The sequence below is a fragment of the Hylobates moloch genome, unplaced genomic scaffold (genome assembly GCF_009828535.3).
Source record: "Hylobates moloch isolate HMO894 unplaced genomic scaffold, HMol_V3 SCAFFOLD_19, whole genome shotgun sequence".
NCBI classification, from domain to species: Eukaryota; Metazoa; Chordata; class Mammalia; order Primates; family Hylobatidae; genus Hylobates; species Hylobates moloch.
In genome coordinates, this window is record NW_026652294.1 from 55,669,457 (window position 1) to 55,690,917 (window position 21,461).

The following is a 21,461-nucleotide window of genomic DNA, read 5'->3' on the forward strand; positions in this document are numbered from 1 at the left end:
GCACAAGGCCCTGTACTTGGAAGAGCCTATGTTTGATTTAAGGTTCTGCTGTTGTCCTCTCAATTCTTAATAATATTTCAAAAGGCTCACATTCATTCTGAACTGAGCCCCAGGTCCCCATTGAGTAGCCAGTCCCGCTCAGATTGGATCCTTTTTCTAAAAAAGGACATTATTGGGACTATTGACACAATTTGGATTGGGACTACAATTTAAATTATAATAATGAAATGTTATGTCCTGATTTTGGTAATTATATTGAATTACATTAAGGAATGTCTTTGTAGGAAACACACACTAAAATATTTGGGTGTTAGGCAAAATGTGACTGAGTAACTTTCAAATGATTTAGGGGAAATACTTTCTGCACTATAATTACAACCTTTCTGTAAGTTTGAAATTATTTTAGAATAAAAAGGAAAAAAAGCAATTCATCATATCCTCTGTAAAATCGAGAATTGGTGAATTCAAACAACATGTATGGAGGGACTTGAAAGGCATTATATTGAGTGAAATAAACGCTAAAGGTTACTTACTATACATAGCATTTATAAACATTCTCAAAGTGATAATATCAGGTCGTTGGCTGCTGAGGGTTAAAGTTCAGAGAGGGTGTGATTATTAAGGGATAACACAGGACCTTTCTTTGTGGTGATGAAACAATTCTAGACAATCCAGAATTTTCATGTAGGAAGGGCTTAAGGCAAAAAATACGGTAAGAAAATTTACAGGAAGAGTAAGAATGAGAGTTATCTTAAAGCTGTATTCGTATGGGGAGCCCACTGATATGACCCAAGCTATTTTGGTTATTGGGCCACCAAAACCAAATAGGACTGTGGGACTTTATCAAAAGGGAGACAAAATGGGAGGAGGCTTAAGCCCCTGAAGCCATTTTATAAGATCCTCATTAATCTAAGAATTTTTTCATAAACTAAATGTGAGGCCTGGCAGCTCATGTCTATAATCCTAGCTCTTTGGTAGGCGAAGGTGGGAGAATCACTTAAGCTCAGGAGATCAAGACCAGTCTGGGCAACATAGCAAGATCCTTGTCTACACATACACACACAAAAATAATTAGTATGGTAGTGCACTAATTATTGTAAGGTAGTGGACAGTCAATTTATCAAGACAGGGAAATAGAGAAAGAGTAATGAACATAGAACCTCTGTGCAGGTGACCAGGGTTCTATTGTTACTCAAATCAGTCTCCCTGAAAACCTTGGGGATCAGGGTTTTTAAGGACAATGTGCTGGGTAGGGGCCAGTGATTCGAGAGTGCTGATTGGTTGGGTTGGAGATGAAATCATAGGGAGTTGAGGCTGACCGCTTGTGCTGTCAGTTCCTGAGCGGGGGCAACAAGACCAGATGAGCCACGTTATCGATCTGGGTGGTGCCAACTGATCCGTCAAGTGCCAGGTCTGCAAAATATCTCAGACACTGATCTTAGGTTTTACAATAGTGATGTTATCACCAGGAGCAATTTGAGGAGGTTTAGAAACTTGCAGGCAGCCTCCAGCCGCATGACTCCTAAACCACAATTTTTAATCTTGTGGATAATTTGTTAGTCCTGCAAAGGCTGTTATTGTCTTTGTTTCAAACTATAAACTAAATTCCTCCCAAAGTTAATTTGGCCTACACCCAGGAGTGAACAAGAATAGCTTGGGGGTTACAAGCAAGATGGAGTTGGTTAGGTCAGATCTTTTTCACTGTAATAATTTTCTCATTTATAATTTTGCAATGGCAATTTCAACCTTCTCCCAAAAATAATTTTTTAACTAAATTTAATTAAAAGTTGAACATTGTTCCAATAGGAAAAATATTTTATTTACATCATTTGTTAAAATATTCTCACGCCTGTAATCCCAGCACTTTGGGAGGCCGAGGCGGGCGGATCACGAGGTCAGGAGATCGAGACCATCCTGGTTAACACGGTGAAACCCCGTCTCTACTAAAAATACAAAAAATTAGCCGGGTGCAGTGGCGGGTGCCTGTAGTCCCAGCTACTCGGGAGGCTGAGGCAGGAGAATGGCGTGAACCCGGGAGGCGGAGCTTGCAGTGAGCCGAGATTGCGCCACTGCACTCCGGGCTGGGCGAAAGAGCGAGACCCTGTCTCAAAAAAAAAAAAAAAAAAAAAAATTCTCAAATAGGACAAAAATCTCCTTTACGAAAAGGTTTTGAAGACTCCTTTCTTAATCAGTGAGCTAAGACAGAAAACCATGAAAGGCTATGTTTTTATGCTTATATATATAATCCCACAAAAAGGTAAAAGTTGATGAAGACAATCTAAGGTTCCACTCAATTTCACGAAATTTTAGACAAGCTTTCATCTCACCTAGGACCCTGACCTTCCTTTTCTTAGAACTCTAGAAAACATATAATTGTACGTCCTTTCTCTGGCCCTTTGAGATGTAAATTTTTTGAAAGCTTCTAACTGGTTTTAGAACTGAAGAATGGTTTTTTGAAGGATCTGAGAGCCATTCTATTGAAATGTAATTGTCAAGAAAGATAAAACACCCCTCCTCATCCCCCCACTTCAGTTTCTGTTGGAGAGTGGGGGCCTAACATTGCCCTTGTTCCAAGTTGTAAAATTGCCTCCAGTCATGAAGATACAAGAAAAGTGATTTCTCCTTTGAGTAAGGCCAATTAGCAAACTCAGATGGCCCCTATCCCAACTTTTAAAAACTCTCCAGCTCTTTGGGGTGAGGGTGGGTGGTGGGTGACAGGGTATTCAGACGTCCTATTGCTGACGATAGTATAGAAATGAAATCAACTTCTCTCTGCTTATTTTGTCTGGTGCAATGTTTTTCTCTTTGATAATGTTGAAAACTGATGACAAATCTCAGTCCACATATTTTCCAATTTGGGGACTATTTCTAGAATTCTAAAAAAAAAAAAACAAAAACCATGTATTTATTTTTATTTTACCGAAGGGCACAAATGATAAATGGATTGGCCAAAGTAGTTTCAAGGCTAGTCTAGTTTTACTTAAAATATATAGAGATTATATATAGGAAGGTTTTCATACAATGTCCATTAAAATGAATAATTTCAAATTACTGTCAGAGGTATGTGAACCAGAACAACTCCATCTTGAATGGGCGCTGGGTAAAATGAGGCTGAAACTTACTGGGCTGCATTCCCAAACAGTTAAGGCATTCTAAGTCACAGGATGAGATTGGAGGTCTGCACAAGATACAGGTCATAAACACCTCGCTGATAAAACAGATTGCAGTAAAGAAGCCGGCTAAAACCCACCAAAACCAAGATAGCCACGAGAGTGACCTCTGGTCATCCTCACTACTACGCTCCCATCAGCGCCATGACAGTTTACCAATCCCATGACAACATCAGGGAGTTACCCTATATGATGTAAAAAGGGGAGACATGAATAATCTACCCCTTGTTTGGCATATCATCAAGAAATAACCATAAAAATGGGCAACCAGCAGCCCTCAGGGCTGCTCTGTCCATGGAGTAGCCATTTTCTTATTCCTTTACTTTCTTAATAAACTTGCTTTCACTTTGCACTGTGGACTCACCCTGAATTCTTCCTTGTGTGAGATCCAAGAACCCTCTCTTGGGGTCTGGATCGGGACCCCTGTCCTATAACATTACTGTCCTTTTATAAAATAATAGAAAACCAGGTAGCAATTGCCCCCGTAACTGCTGAGCTTAGAAATAAGTAATTCAATGGAGATTAAACACCTATAAAAAAGGGAAGGAAGAGTTAGTTGAGTGAATGATTCCATTGCTAAGGTAACTTAGGAAAGACTGTGTGATCTGTTCAAAATCCTTTTTTTGTTTCTGGAACCGAAGATGAAAAATAAAGAAATACAGGATATAGAGAAAGGCATTTCAGAACATCTTAGATATTGGATAGGCAACTCTGAGAAGTAAGGCTAGTTACTTGTAATGAGAATACTGAGGCTGAAACAGAAGATGTTTAATTTACTCGAATTCAAGTCTTAGCCTGAGTACTCTATTTAAATTATTGGCAGAAATACAACTAGTCTTTCAGACTAAAAATTTAGTAGTCATACTAGGCTTCTTACTTCTTCCCATAGTCCCATAGTACCGTAGTACATCTCCAGGAGAGATGTCCTTTAATCCTTTGCTTGCCAGATAAATATGACACGATCAGTCTAAGGACAGCCTAACATTTCACTCAGTTTAATCATTGGTAAAGACTTTTATCACACTTAAGATTTAAGTGGGGAAGGTTTATCACAAACCTAGAGCCTGGAATTTTTTTTTCAATGGCTCAATCTGCTGAAGGGAAAAACTATAATCATTTTTCTGAGAGTAGAAAGAAAAGTTGACTTTACTAAGAAGTTTTTAATAACAGTTGTGCTTAGAGGGTAAGAGTATCTATATTAGTTTAGTTGTTTGTATTATTTAAGCTGTTTTCCCTTATTCTGCAATTCTCACACTTTAGCATGAAGTAATTCACCTGGAGTTGAGCTCTATCTCTAGAATTTCAGACGGAGTAGGTCGTACTTTGGTGATGCTGATGCTGCTGGTCTGACAGTACATCTGAGAAGCACAGCCTTAGTGGATCTTGACTATGCTTGTAAAATAAATGCAGAATTGAGTATTAGTGCATAATTATTTTTATAATAATGAATTGTGCATAAAAACAAAAAAAGAAGGAAAATACGTTACTCTCTCATCTTTTATTAATAGCCAGATGAAATCTTCATGTTTAAACTTTAGATCCACGCTTCATTTGATGTAAACACTACTAATATTCCACTCTTCATTTGATGGAAACATTTACCAATATAGGCAAACTATCTGGGAAGAAAAAAATAAATCTTTTGGGCTTGTTTATCAAAATCAACTATTTCAAGTGACAGCAAATTTCAGCAATGAGTGCTGAAAACTTATCTATAAGTCACCATCCTATCTAATTTCAGATGAATATTGCTCCTACAAAATTACCTGGTGAAAAAGTGTGTCATGAAGAATATCTAGTTCACTGTTATTTTCTAGAAATACAGAGTTAACAGCTTCTGTTTTTAGGGAAAAAAATAATATCCTATTGCTTTTTTTTTTTTTTGGGACGGAGTCTCTCTCTCCCTGTTTCCGAGGCTGAAGTGCAGTGGCATGATCATGGCTCACTGCAACCTCGACATCCTAGGCTCAAGCAATCCTCCTGTCTCAGCCTCCTGAATATCGAATAAATAAATAAATTTTTAAAAAGATAAAAATTTAAAATATATAGAGCACTTGGAAAACTGAAGAATATTTTAAAAACTAAATATTACTACCTACCAATAACAATTATTAAGAATTTACTGGTTTTGTTCTGTCTTTTTATTAATATTGTTTACTTGGTTGGGATGATAGTGAATATTCAAATTAGATTCTTTGTATTTTTGCTTCAGAATTAAAAGGAATATTTACTCATGACTAAATACTTTTGAAAACATGATCTTTAGTAACTACATCAACATTTACTATAGATACGTAATATAAATTACTTGATTCCATACGTTTGACAAGATAACTTTAAAATAATCACTTTAGGTTCTTAGCACTAGTCTCTAAAATGAGTTGCTTTTTCTAACAGAAAAACAGGGCTCTCGTTGACTGTGGCAGTGCTAACCCCTACAAATGTATTACTGACATTAACCCATTTACATCACTATCACTGATATATTGTAAAAGGTAGGACTATTATCAACTTTAATGTAGTTCAAGAAAAATTTTACTAAGTTTCTCTGGAGAGAAGAATTGAATAACGCTTTAAACATTGGCCTCCCTACCTATAAAATCAGTGGCTTGGGACAGCATGAAAGCAGTGGAGGTAGTGAATAAAGAAATAGCTTCTGTAAAAAAACTTCCAGATGGTGAGTACGGGGCAGAATGTCCCTGAATGGAAGGCATCTTTAGAAAATACCATAAAAAGCATTTAAGCATTCAGAGCTCTGGTAGGAAGTTGAAATGAAACCTTCCAGTGATTCTGTTTGGGTGTTAGGGGAGAGAGAGTGTGGCTTCAAGTCAAAGTGTATTTTAGTTACTACTCTAAATGTTTCTCACAGACTATTATTATCCTTCCTCAAACCAGTGCCAGGAGAAATAACTAAAACTACTCTGTGTCATTATTGTGTCTAGATATTTATTTATTTATTATTTATTTATTTATTTTTCATCTTAGGAGTAGAGCCCTTACTAGATGCACGTAAGCATCAAATAAGTGTAATAGTTACTTACTCATATTTGTGCTCCCAGATCTTAGCACTGTGTTTGGGCCACATTGAATATTCAATTAACGTTTGTTGAAATAATACATGAACGTTTAAAACAGTCTAAAAGTTAAGTAGGTGTCTTGCTATTTCTCAAATATTTCAAGCACACCCTCACCTCCAGGAATCTGCACTGGTTATTCTCTTTGCCTACAGTGCTTTTCTCCATGACTTTCTTCTTCTCTTTTCAATCCCCCCAGATGTTACCTTCCCAGTGAGGCCTTCCCTGACAACCATATTTAAAACTTCAATCATCCTTCCCACATCCACACACCCACAGAACCACTTCCTGTCTCCTTTCTCTGCTTATCTTTAGCCATTACACTTATGGCCATCTGATTTGCTATGCATTTTCTTTAGTTATTCACTTATATTCTGTATTTTTTCTCTAGAACATAAGTCTTACGAAGGCAGGGAATTTATTTTATCTTCTGACATATTCTCAATGACTGAAAAAAAAAATGCTGGGGGTGGGTGTGGAGGCTCACAATTCTAATCCCAGGACTTTGGAAGGCTGAAGCAGAAGGGTCATCTGAGGCCAGGAGCTCAAGATCAGCCTGAGCAACTTAAAGAGACTCCCTCTTTCCCTTTCTCTCTATCTCTCTCCATATAGATAGATGGATAGATAGATACACACATACACACACACACGCACTATATAGAATAAAAATATTAAAAAGTAAATAAATTGCTTGGCATGTGGTTGGTGTTCAACAAAAACTTGTAGAATATATAAATAGATGAATGTATGTTATACCGTTTCATGAGCCAGTGCTGCTGAGAATGCAATGGATGTACCATATCATTGGACACTGAGGTTAACAAATAAAAGGCAAAATAGTACAGCAGAGTTGCTTACCCACAATAGGACCAGAACAGAGCGAATTCTATTAACTTAATATGGCTGAAACTTTTAAGAGTTCTTTAGACATAACTGCAATGAAAACTGGAATCACACTTTAGTTATGTTTTTGGTACGTATTTATGTTTCAGTTCTTGGTTTAATAAACCACATAGGTCATTTTATAGTGAAGGATTAGTCATTCTCAGTTATTCCTGATTTTTTTCCTATAAAATGTTAATTAAGTTAAATGACCCTTGAGGAATTGTTCAAAATAGACAAATGGTTCAGCTTGACCCAAATAAAAGTCAAGATTCTGAGGTTTGGAAGCGTAATTCTCCCTATAAAATAGTCTTTTTTAAAAATATACAGCCTAAATAAAATTTATCCATTCTAATGGTGCTACATTTTGTGATGATAGAGTCTCGGCAGTAGATCAGATAAAGATACATTTATCCCTTCTTTGCTGAAATACACTTCATTTATAACCTCCAATCCCCTACCTTGCTCAAAATAACTAAATGCCGAAATACACTCATTATTACTCATTGCCTTATATCCTCTTACTAACTCAGGTTTACTCAAAGCATGTAACAGCAGCTGCATCCTAGAATCAATTTCAAGGTCAGCCACTAACAACATGACTGTAAGTAAATTTCTTGAACTCCCTGGACTTCAGTTTATTGACCTATAAGACAGGATGGCTAGACTTCATAGAATATTGTTAAAGTCCCCTACAGTTCCAAAAGCTTCACTTCATATAATTAAAATGTTTTGTAGAAAATTGTGAGTAAGCTCTAACTCCTGAAGTTATGTTTGCTTTTAAAATAGGAACAGATGGCTGGGCACAGTGGCTCATGCCTGTAATCACAGCACTTTGAGAGGCCAAGGTGGGCAGACCACCTGAGGTCCGGAGTTTGAGACCAGCCTGGCCAACATGGTGAAACCCTGTCTCTACTAAAAATACAAAAAACAAAAACAAGCAAAAAAAAAAAAAAAAAAAAAAACTTAACGAGTCATGGTGGTGGGCACCTGTAATCCCAGCTACTCAGGAGGCTGAGGCAGGAGAATCACTTGAACCTGGGAGGTGGAGGTTGCAGTGAGCTGAGCTCCTGCCACTGCGCTCCAGCCTGGGTGACAGAGCAAAAATGAATCAATAAATAAAATAGGAACAGATAAATCTTGATAGATATTCATGAAATTATGTTTAAAATATTTTATAAAGATACCTTAGTAACACCCACAGATTATTGGTCCACAAGCAGAGCAGCCAGTCCCACTTTGTTTCCTGTCCTGAAATCTGTGGGACTCAAGGTCTTTTGCCTTATGCTTCACATCACCAGCCATTGCTGCACTGGGGATGTCATGCCTTAGAATTGCTGTAATGCCTTAGAAAGAATCCCAGGGTAAATATCCTTTAGTTATTCTGTAATAAAGTATGTTGCATCCCTTTTTACATTGGCTAAGTATTTCTTTGGAATGAGCTTGCCAATGAAAAGTGAATGAATTGCTAAGGAATAAAGAAGTGGACAGAGGATTTGATTATCTCTGTAACTATTGCAGCAAGTTGGAAAAGCAAAAGCTAAGTAGTGTGTATCGCTTCTCAGGCACTTAATAACTTGAGGCAAAGAGCAAATTGTACAGATATTTCTCAAGCTTAGTTTTATCTTTTTATGTTAACAGTAATACCCAATTTGGGATCAGCATTGAACAGTGAGTTAGGGCTCTACAAAACTTATTTGCTATAACCTTTAAAAAATTAAATAAAATGAAGCAACAACAGCTGAGCTGAAGTATAAGGTAAAAATTATGAGCAGTGAAAAAATGAAACAAGTATAAAAGAGTGAGGGATAGAGTTATTAGCTGGGCTCTGGCAGTAAGCAGTAACAACCACAAGTTCAGTCATTGATGGGTAAGAAGATTTAAAATTACTGTGTGAGGGATGGACATCAGAGACATGCTTCCTGCCTTTGCACTCTGGAAGTATCAGGAATGAATCTAAATTATATTCTGTTTCTGTGACTAGATCTGCCATAACCCCAATATCTCCTCAGATTCGGTAACCCTGAGCTAGGAGGAGATTGGTTAAAAAAAAAAAAAAATGTTACAATATTATGTTCACAGGGAGAAAGAACAAAAGCAAATTGGCCTGCAAATGAAAATTCAAGCCCTGTTAGGAAAACTAATTCTGAAAAGACCACCAATAAAATCAATAACTCCAGCAGTATTTGCAGATGGTCAAAAGACAAATACCCAAGAAGGAACAGAAACTATAAAATAAAGATAAAGAAATAAAATAAGATCAAGTGAATATGCAAAAGAATTTATGAGAAAACTTTGAAATAAAGTAAAACTACAGATGTTCAAAGATAACAGTAGACGAAATAAGAATTTGACAGAGTAGAGATGAACAGCAAATTAACAAATAGGAAGAGGATATGGAGGGATTCATTAAGAATGCACTGGAAAAGCAAAAAGATTAAAATAAGTTGAAAGAGTACTTGAGAGACATGGAGTATAGAAAAAATGATTTAGCACTCATCTAACACAGAGGTTTGCCAAACTGCTTGCTGAGACCAATATCCAGCTTGCCACCTGTTTTTATAAATAAGTTTTTATTTAAACACAGCTATGCCCATTCAATGTATATATTGCTTATCACTGTTTTTATAGTACAATGGCAGAGTTGAGTAGTTGTAACAGAGACCATGTGACCTTCAAAGTCTAAAGTATTCACTCTCTGGTTCTTTGAGAAAATGTTTGTTGACGTCTGATCTAATAGGTATTAATAGATAAGACTGGTGTGAATGGTAGTAAAGCAATATTTGAATCAAAAGATGATTGCAAAATTTCTACAATCTAAGAAACACATGAGTCTTCTGATTAAAAGTGCACTCCAAGCTGGGCACAGTGGCTCACGCCTGTAATCCCAGCACTTTGGGAGGCCGAGGCAGGCGGATCACGAGGTCAGGAGATCGAGACCATCCTGGCTAACATGGTGAAACCCCATCTCTACTAAAAATACAAAAAATTAGCTGGGCGTAGTGGCGGGCACCTGTAATCCCAGCTACTTGGGAGGCTGAGGCAGGAGATTCACCTGAACCCAGAAGGTGGAGGTTGCAGTGAGCCAAGATTGCACCGCTGCACTCCAGCCTGGGTGACAGAATGAGACTCTGTCTCAAAAAAAAAAAAAAAAAAAAAAAGTACACTCCAAGTACTGAACAGGAAAATAAAATGCACACTGTACATAGATTTATTTCAATGCAGTTGAAGAGTTTCACAATTAGAGAAAATGTTTCAAAAATTACTAGTGTAAAAAGATGGATTAAAAGAAGAACATGGGCTGATAGTATACTTCTTAACCACTCACTATTGAGGCAAAGAGACAATGAGAAATAGTCTCAAAACACAAAGTGAAAATAACTACCACAAGTTTATGTACAGGCAAATAAACCTTGAAAAGTGGAGGCCAAATAGAGCCATTTTCAGACATACAAAGCCTGATAAATCTTACTGCCTATTGAAACTCAAAAAAAAGATGCATTTTAGAAAAAAAAAAAAAAGACAAAGCAGGAAGGTATAGAAAACAAGTTATAATGGTGACCAGAAAAATTAATAAAATAGTCACTACAAAACAAGTAATATAGGTTGCACATTAAATATTAGGATGAAACTAAAATGAAATAATTATGGTAAGACTGTAGAAGCCAAGGCAATAATTAATGCATAAAATCTGAAATATTCTGTAAAATGGTCAGGAGGAAGTTAGAAATACTGATAATTACAGACTGTTCTCAAAATTAGAGTTAAATACCTATCTTTAAAAGTAAGGAAAACAGGCCGGGCGCGGTGGCTCACGCTTGTAATCCCAGCACTTTGGGAGGCCGAGGCGAGCGGATCACGAGGTCAGGAGATCGAGACCACGGTGAAACCCCGTCTCTACTAAAAAAAAAAAAAAAATACAAAAAAATTAGCCGGGCACAGTGGCGGGCGCCTGTAGTCCCAGCTACTCGGAGAGGCTGAGGCAGGAGAATGGCGTGAACCCGGGAGGCGGAGCTTGCAGTGAGCCAAGATCGCGCCACTGCACTCCAGCCTGGGCGACAGAGCGAGACTCCGTCTCAAAAAAAAAAAAAAAAAAGTAAGGAAAACAGTAAGTAGAAATAAATTGGTAGCCTTCAAATGAGCAGAAGCATACAAGAGATTATAGAAAACTTTCTCAATCCAAAAAAAAGAAGGATGAAAGGAGGAAGGAGGATGCCAGGAAAATAATTTTAACACAAAATAATAAGTTATTAATTTATATGAAGGGTCACAATAAATATACGAAATTCCACCTTATAAGAGACAGAGGTTATTAAAATAATACTAATATCGATTATGATATTGTTGTAATGGGCAATTGAAGTAAGCAAAAGTATCTAGTGTCTGGTACATAGTAGATCTACAGTAAATGGTAGGTATTATTGCTGTTGTTTTTGTTTCTGCTGCTATGGCTGACATTACCATTTATAATGGCATGGTAAGAAATACAGACTTTAAAAAGTAACAAAATGAATATCCGTATACAGAAAATCTCAGCTGGACATCATCCAGGGCTTTAGAAAAATCAATGATATATGTATATTTTTAATAGCCAATTGAAATGTGTTGGTTATGGCTCTAACTACAACAAACACCGGCTGTCATCATCATTGACATTTTTAGCAATGATGCCAAGTATTGAAACAGCTTGGAAGATTTAAGTGCTTGGTTTCTGAAAAGAGTGCTGCTCAGTGAAGACTTATGGCAATGTCAGGGATGAATAGCATGTACTCGGCAGTTATAGTGAACACTGAGGCTATGTCTAATGGCCTGAGTTGTAATATTAAAACACCAATGAAAATCGCAAACTAGGAGTTTGGAAGAGCAGAGACTCATGAATGGCAGTGAAAGGACACTCACTTACATAAAAGCAGCCTTTTGGTACTTAATTCACCTTCAAGGCCATTCCAACACTAGTGTTTTCTCTCAAAATACATCTTTTATAAATGTTAGGTAATCTGTGAATTCTGTAAGCCAGTCAAAACTCCAAGCAAAAACCAAATTAATTTTCATCCTTAAATTATCTCACCACAGTTTAAAAAAATGCTTGGAAATTCTTCTGCAAGGCAAGATTAAAAGATAATTAAACATAGAGGATTGGGATGTAGTGTTTGAATTGTACATCTAGACTGGATTCAGAGATATATTAGTCTGTTCTAACACTCTTATGAAGAACTGTATGAGTCTGGGTAATCTATAAAGGAAAGAGGTTTAATTGACTCACAGTTCTGCAGGGCTGGGGAGGCCTCAGGGAACTTACAATCATGGCAGAAGGGGAAGCAAATACGTCCTTCTTCACAGGGTGGCAGGAGAAAGAAGTGCCGAGCAAAGGGGAAAAGCCCCTAATAAAACCATCAGATCTCATGAGAACGAACTCACTATCGTGAGAACAGCATGGAGGTAACCAGTCCCATGATTCAATTACCTCCCACTAGTTCCCTCCCACTACAGGGGGGGATTATGGGAACTACAACTCAAGATGAGATTTGGGTAGGGACACAGACCATATCAAGAGGAATAGAGGGTGAGTAATTTATTGGTCTTTATTTTATAAATGTGTTCTGATTATTCAGAATGAAGGCTCAGGTGCTGTGTGGTGGTGGTGATGGTAGTGATTTTGCATGTCTCTGTATGTGTTTGTAAGTATGCTGGACTGGAGTGGAACCATTGTCACTATTTTTGTGTTTAAAAACTTCAGATTCTCTTGCCAAGGTGCCAGAATTACATTTCTTTGCGTGTTCAACCCCTCAGCTCCTCATCAAACCAGCCTTTTGCTCTTCATGTCACCTGCCGTAATAATTGCTGGCACTGGCAGGCTTTTATTTAATGGGAGGACACCTGAGGTTGTTCCCATTGAGAGGAAATAGTAAGAAATGTAATTAAAAAAAAAAAAAAAAAAAGGAAGGAGTAGAATTCTCCAAGCATCCTGGAAAGTAAGGCATTTGGAGAGACATTGCCCTCAAACATTTGGGCATCAACCTAATTATAAAGACATTGAGAACCCAGGGCAGCAGTGGCTCACCTTCTAAGGAGCAGCTGGAGTCTCTGGTTATAAGCAGCCCGGTGTGGGCCTGGGCTCATAAAGGAGGATGAAGGAAGAACTTGTGGGAATCTGAAAAGATTGAGCCTCAGCACTTTGTCTTTGAAACTCAGAGTAAGGGCAAGCACTTGGATGGCAACCATGTGCATTTTCTCTGCTTAACTACCTCTTTGCAGCTGGACTGATGCCTACTGCCTTAATTAGGCACCTCACTCCATACAGAAAGGACGGCACGACAGGGCTGCGTCATGTTTATATGGTGTCCTCTGTCCCCTTTGGATCGTAAGAGCTGTGTTTGATAATAAAGCTGATTTGTATCTTTTTCTTAACTTTGGCTCTACAGCATGTGAGACGTCTGCAGCAGCACTTATCTCACCAGAGGAGCTATATCTCACTAGCCACATAACTCTACATCTGACATACCAGTGACAAAAACAATTGGGATTTAGCTGTCTCACCATAACCTTATAAAACCCGACAGCCAGTTGGTCAAACACATTTGAATGACTGCAGCTAAACACAAAGGGAAAAAATATATAATATATATAAATTTATATATATATATATATATATATATACATACACACATATATAATGTGTAAGTAAGGCTTTCCATTCAAATTAAAAAGTGCAGCTGACAAAAACTTTGAAAACCCTGTGAAAACTGCATGGCAAAACAAACAAAAAGAAACAAACAAAAGAAACTCCCCTACCTTGCAATAAGGCAAACATTCTCAGATTCTTAGTTAAGAAAAACAATAAAATGAACTCGTTTTTGATACATGTTTGTTCTGATCTGAAATATCTTGACATATATTTGAAAACTCTGGCTATCTTTGGCTTTTGGGTCATGTTCTTATCTAAACCCCTTATGTCATTCAATGTTTTGCAATGAAAAGCATAGATAATTTCAGATCACGCTGGAGAAAAACCGGCCTCTAGTGTATGAACAATGCAACGTTTACCTCTTTAACTTCTGCAGATTGCATCACCTTTTTGAGCTGACAGTAATCTGCAGGAAGGAGCAGAGACTGCGTCCAATGCTCATAAAGAATGAATTGAGCCAGTTTAAAGTTATCCAAATACTTTTCAAACGAATGTAGTGAGTTATAATTTTCTGTTGCCTCGGCATCCATTTTGAATACAAGTTCAGCTTCCTCATACCGAAAGCAAGGCTCGGTCACCCTGGAGACAGTTTCCAGTTCTATACCACAACCAAATGACTTAAGCTGGTGGTCAGAGATAAGAACTTAGTGGCATCTCTTCTGCCTGCCAGATAGGACTCCCCACTTTCCTGCTACCTCCTTTAAACCATTCAGGCATTTGCCTGCAAACTTAAAGGGACTCATATCCTACTACTCCCTTTTACATTCCACTAGTTGCCCAGGTGCTTACTCTGTCTCTCTCTACCTAACTCTTCATTCTTGCCTCACATCACCTGGGGATGGAGGACTGCTCTCCTGGCCCAGGATCTGTAAGTAAAACATCTTTGAACTTGTTTCTTGCTGTGGTGGTAAATTAAATTTGCACCTTCCATTAGAACAACTAGGGGCTGTCCCAGGTTTTCCCCCTGATACCAGGGAGAACACAAAGTCAGTCTCCTAGAGCCAGAGTGATGATCAGGAAGGCATAAACTGGACGGAGGTCAGAAAAGAACCACAAAGGCATCTGCGAAAATGAACAAATTTCCCCTGTGAGGGACTCCTGGTCACAGGTCAGACAACTAGTCTTTAGGGTGTCTGCCAGGTAAGCCAGGTAAAAGAAGTATCCTCTGAAAGGCACACTGTAAACGTCCATGTCCAGCTCTCCTTCATTTCTCATTAGGGCAGGGCTGCTAGCATCATGGTACTGGAGCCCACATTTAGCTGGAGGCTCTCAAAACAGTAGCCACTCTTCTTGACAGGTGTTAGATATGTTACCATGAAAAAGCTGTAGGGCTATAAACAGCAGTTACACTTCGACTAATCATTTATATAAGAGCTAAATTATAATGACAAAACAAAAGAGGGCTAAATATAACTGAAGGCAATGTTATATCCTATCTCTATGTGTTTCAGAATGTTAGTCATCCAAAGTAATTCAGGAGTCCCCAAGCTTTTAGAGGAAGCATCACACTATCCGCTTCAGGCATTAATAGCAGAGGATAAAACCATCTTTCACAATAGGCTTCATGGATATTTTAAATTAATGTGTTAAAAGTGACTTGAATGTGTTAAAAGTACTACTTGGTGATTAGATGTTGTGATTATGTGTTTATGAAGGCTATATTTATACATTTATATCTGGTACTATGAGCTCAGAGCAAAAATAAATTGGCCTAGGTGGAAAAGAAGTAATGAGATGAAAATGAACAGTCAGTTCTAGTGGGACAGAGGAACTAGAATAGCAAAGTAGTCAAATAGGAGATCCCATGAATGATTTGGCTGGTTACACTAGACCTTCTTGGCAAGGGCTATTGTTGGTTTTCTGGTTTCTCTTTGAACTGTCTTGAGGAAAGCTTCCTTCTTAATATGTGTATTTATGTACACATACCCCTGACCAGGTTTCTAAGAAACCAGAAGAAGGCAAGTGCTTCTCTGCCTCTGATGGTGACTCACTTATTGACTGTTAAGCCATCTTGTAGCTTCACGGATATGTTGTTGTTTCATGATGGTCAACATTTTGTCTACGCCCTTGTTTCTGCCTCGATTCATGTAAACTGACATTACAAATGCTAACTTGTAGGGGTGGTAGAATGTAGGAATTAAGAACACAAATTTGGAGCCAGACTTTCTTGGTTTCAATTCTAACTCTGCTAATTATTAGCTGTGTAAACTTGGGCTAATTACTTAACTTCACTTTGTCTCAGATTTCTTGTCTTAAAAGTGTGATAATTATAGCTACTTTAGGATTATTGTGAGGATTAAATGGTAATCCATATAATTACTACATAGTAATAACTTTATATGTTGGTTTTCATTATTCCTCAAATGATCTAGTAGACTGTATTTCCAGATTGCTGATGGGATATATCATGGCATCTATGAAGAAAGCAAGATATTCAGACAATGAAAAAGGAAGGAAGGAAAAGTCTAGACTGAAGCCATGACTTCCTAGGCTGAAGAGATGATTTCATTTAACACTTTACTGTTCAAACCTCATTGAGAATATTGCTTACTTTTCAAAATTATTTAAAAATTAGTTACTGCTCTTTAAAAGTGGAATTAGGTGCCTTTACATATACCACACATGTCACCTTTAGAAAAGACAAGATAAATGACAATTTTATATGTGTACATGAAAATTATCTTTCAATTTTAAATAAGATGTTAGTATGTACATATTTATTTCACAACTCAGCAAATGAATATTTTGTAACTGAACTTGAATTTGACACTGGGAGTTAATCTGTGTCCAAAAATGTTACAGGAAGTTGAATGGGTATAAGTAAGGAGCAAGGAGAATAATATTTGCTTCCCTCAGGAATCTAATTATTATTTTAAAATTGTATTTTTTTAAATAGAGGCAGTCTTGATATATTGCCAGGGCTGGTCTTGAGCTCCTGGGCTCAAGTGATTCTCCTGCCTCAGCCTCCAAACTTGTTGGGATTGCACCTTGCCCAGAGTTTCAAAAGTATCTTTTGAGGTACACTTTGTTGCAGGATTTTTTTAACTTTTATTTTAGGTTCAGGGGTACATGTGCAAATTTGTCTGTCATATAGGGAAACTCTTGTCATGGGCATTTGATGTACAGATTATTTCATCACCCAGGTACTAAGCTTAGTACCCAACAGGTACTTTTTCTGCTCCTCTCCCTCCTCCTACCCTCTACCATCTGGCGGGCCCTATATTGTGGAATGTTTTTAAGTTCAATGCCAGAAAGGAATAACCTGGAAACATGGCCAGTATAATTTTTCTGAGCAAAGGATTATAGATAGATATGTGGGAGTTTAGTGTCTCATAAGGGAAAGGAGGTGGAGTAATTGTAAGCAACGTGATAACCAATCAAAGCAACTGACCATTTCCTATGATATCTACTGATGCCTGTGGTAGAAACTGACTTAAAAACATCACTAGTGAAAGTATAACTAAGAGAGTAAGAAGTAGAATTTTGAGACTTGGCAAAGCAAATATAAGGAAGCAAGAGCAAAAGCGAATAACTAAAGCACACATGATAATCCATAATCACTCCTAATACTTTAAAGTATTTCGATGTATCAACAACTCTTACCTACATTCAGAAATGTAGCTTTCAAATACAGAATCAAACATAAATTTGCTGTGATGCAGACTGTCAATGGAGACCACAGCTGTATATGAGTATTGGTTTAGGACTTGACTGTTTTATTCAAAATCTAAAATATAAATTCACAATATAGGATATCTAATGATGGATATTTACAGAGTGTAGCCTTTATTTTGTTTGTACTCAAATTCCCCCTTCACCCTTCCAGTGCTCTGCTTTGTACTGTAGGGACAAATATTTCTCATGCTCCTCACTGTGCTCTCTGGTTTCCAGGTAAGTCTAGTTAATGGGAGGCACTGAGAAAAGATTGGAAGACAAGTGGAGGTGAGAATCCAGGTTCCCTCCCTCTCCTTCTGTAGGACCAACCAGAGAAAGCTAAACATATTTCCCTTAACCAATCACACAGAATGCCCACTTCTATCTAGCTTGCTTACAGCTTCTCTATGTCAACAGCTTCCAAGCAGAAAATATCTGAAGCCTTTCTCTTTTATTTTTTCCACTGTGAAGCTTTGCCACCATTCTGCCTGCCTTTGAGTCTTTGCCAAATACAAGTGATGGTAGCTGACTCCTTTGCTATAGCTCTGAATAAATAGCCATTGCATATCCTCATTTAGGCAGTCATTTATTTCCTTCTGTATCCCTTCCTTCCTTCCTTCCTTCCTTCCTTCCTTCCTTCCTTCCTTCCTTCCTTCCTTCCTTCTTTCCTTCCTTCTTTTCTTCCTTTAGTTTTGAATATATAATTTCGTCTTTATTTGTTAATATTTGATGGTGCTGGTTTATAAGGGAGACATATTTGTAACATTAGAAGCCTTTTATCTGGCCTAAGCATAGACCTATTTCCAAGAATATGGAGGATTACATTAAATCTAATTTAATGGACTATGATAAATACTCCAATTAAAAGTCGCAATTTTTAAGTCAATTAAAAAGTTGTGTCTGTCTACATGTTGTCTTTTTCTAAATAGTTAAGGAAAACATCTAGTTGAAGAGGACCTTATAGGATAGACTGTGGATTTTCAGAACCAGAAACAGCTGGTAGTAAACAATTGAATATCATCTTTTCCTACAGTGCTTTCTGGCCATACAACCTAATGGTGTGTACCCTATCCCAAGCTCAAAGACAGACAAACTCTGATTTGCCCTGGATTTTTTTCTTATTAATATATCCCTTTGAGTAATAGAACTAAAATTCAAAAGCAAATTAAAAGCTAGATTGAATGAAATCACCTGATTGCATGTCATTTCACTGTATGCTTAGGAAGTGAACGCATTTTACTTTTTAACTGGTCTGAAATTTCAAAAAGGCACAGAAAAAATATAAATGAAATAACAATAACTATTTCACATTATTCCTAGGATAAAATTGAGAAATGGTCTACATACTTTAACCCCGCAAGTTGCTCTTTCCTAATGTCACATCAAATAGAAATGGAAAGTTCTATTTAAAGCCAGTGTAAAATATGCACAAACTAAAAGCAGAAGTGGGAATCTATCACTTCATTTTGGAGCAGAAAGCTGAAATTTATTTTTTATTTTTAATTACAGAATAACAGAAAAATCATAATTACTATATTTTATACAATATATATATTCAATATATACAATAATTCTGATTTTGTAGTAAAAAGCTGATTTGGTTTAATGATATCAGAGATAATGCTCATCGTGGTATGTACATTTTAGGTATAATTTTATATCAAAGAAAGAAATGATGTTTTTAGTTTAGATTGCAATATATTGGAATCTCTTGTTTACTTAAGTGACAGGAAGCAGTGGAGTTTCACTTTAATGTAATGACAGTGTTTTTTAACAGGCTATACATAATATCAAATCATGAGTTTGAGGGACCACAATGTTAAGTGTCTAAAATATGCTTCATGATGATATAGGTTTTCTATGTGGAATAATGTTTGATTAAATCAATTTTTTGTTTACAGAATAAAATATTGTGTCTGACAAAATTAAATTTCATCCACAGCCTACACATTAGCATAATGTGGATTTTCCAACTACTTTTATACATGAAATAATATAAGCCGTAATGAGTGAAAGTAAGCACGGATTTTTCAGTAGTTCTTTCCAGAACTTTTGATGCAAGATCAGCTTTTTGCAGCTGGAGAAGTTGTTAAAAGAGACCACAAAGACTATAATAACATATTTCCTTAGATTAAAGAATGACCACAGAGAAATTGAAAGATGTCCAGTAGAAGGTCTGTAGACTTCATTCCAATTCAGCATATCCATGAGGTCACCAAGAAATTAAGTCACCAAGAAGTTAATTTCCTCAAGAAAGGACCCTTGAAGAAAGTTGCTATTATTAAGTCCGTTAGGGTCTAGTGGCAGGAAAAAAAGTATGGACTGATTTCCAAGAAACATAAAAATCAAAACATTAAAACCTAAATTTCATTGAAGAATAAATTGTAGGACAGAGCCACAGAACAAAACTGAATATTTATATCATCACTACGTGTATAGTTAGTGATATATCTATTTTCTGAGAATCTATATTTTAAAATTAGGTTTGTTGAGGTATAATTGATATGGATTAAAATTTAATCTTTTTGTGTGTTCACTTTTATTAATTTGGACAAATATTCAAAATAGTATAACCACCACTACAATCAAGATATAGAACATTCTCATCACCCTCAAAAGGCCCCTTTGAAGTCATATAATTATAGAGTATGTAGCTTTCTCATCTGGGCTTCTTACACTTATTACAATGCATTTGATAGCCATAATGTCATTGCATTAACATTCAGTCTTTTATTGCCACTTTGAGTTATATGCCATTGTATGAATATGACACAATATGTTTATATATTCATTAGTTGAGAGATAATTGGGTTGCTTTCAATTTGTGCAATTATAAATAAAGCTACTATGCATATTTGCATGGAGAATTTATTACAGATGCTTTTGTTTCTTTCGGGTAAATACCTTGGTACTGAATTGTTGATTCATATGGTAAACATGTACTTTCCTTTATAGGAAGCTATCTAGCTGTTTTCCAAAGGGGCTATATGATATTTTTATTTCCACGAATAATGTATATGAGTTTTAGTTGCTCCAAATCCTTGTCATCACTTGATATTTTCAGGTATTATTATTATTAATATTGTTATTTTAGCCATTCAATAGGTATGTATTGGTATCTCATTATGATTTTAATTTTCACTTCCCTAATGATGTAATGATGAACAATTTTTTGTAGTTATTTATGTTTGTGTGCTTTTGAGGGATCTGTTCACATCATTTACTCATTTCTATATTGTGTATCTTCTTATTATTGAGATATAATGGTTCTTTATGTAGTCTGATGCTATCAATCCTTTATCAGGTGCTTTGCAAACATTTCTCCATTCTGTGGTTTGTCTCTTCATTTTCTTAATATTTCCTTTCAAAAATCTAGTTTTAATTTCAGTGAAGTCCAATTTATCATTTTTCTCTCTTTTATGTTTCTTGCTTTTTATAGTACAGCTAAGAAGTCTTTGTGGCAAGCTTTTTAGATGTTTTATGGACTTAGATTTGACATTTAGGTCTATGATCTATTCGATTTATTTTTGTATATGATGAAAGGTGTAGGTTATGGTTCATGTAGCCACAAAGGCCTCAGGATCCTCCCCAGGGATTGTCGTAGCCTTAACACATGGATGGGCCACAAGGAACAGAAAATATTTTTTAAAAATGTGAAAATGCCCTATGATAAATAAAATTCCCAAGTATCTACAAAATGGCAAATAAAGATGGTTGTATAACTGATGCAAGAAAAATAAGACCATTCTGTTACCACAAACCCCAATTTCTTTTTTTAAAAAAAATTTTATTTTGATTCCTACTTATATTTTCTTGGAAGAAGTATTTCAGGTCAAAAAATCAGTGCTGTAAGTGAATTGGGTCTACAGTTTGCATTGTTTAAACATAGTCTGTCACATGGTGATAGAAACATCAAATCATGGTTCTGCAGATTGGATTTTTAGTCAAAACACCTCTTAAACACGAAGTAGATCTAGTATAAAACCTAACTTATCT

At 36.5% G+C, this 21,461-nt stretch overlaps 1 long non-coding RNA gene across 2 annotated transcripts in view; it reads left to right on the forward strand.

Moving 5' to 3' along the window:
• The first annotated feature begins 1,358 nt into the window (after positions 1-1,358).
• The window catches only part of LOC131382050 (uncharacterized), a 155,312-nt gene continuing 135,209 nt past the window's right edge, over positions 1,359-21,461 (forward strand). For both annotated transcript variants that reach the window (XR_009211201.1, XR_009211200.1), the window contains exons 1-2: positions 1,359-1,411; positions 7,660-7,730. This is a non-coding gene — a long non-coding RNA (uncharacterized LOC131382050). The remainder of the gene's footprint in view (positions 1,412-7,659; positions 7,731-21,461) is intronic.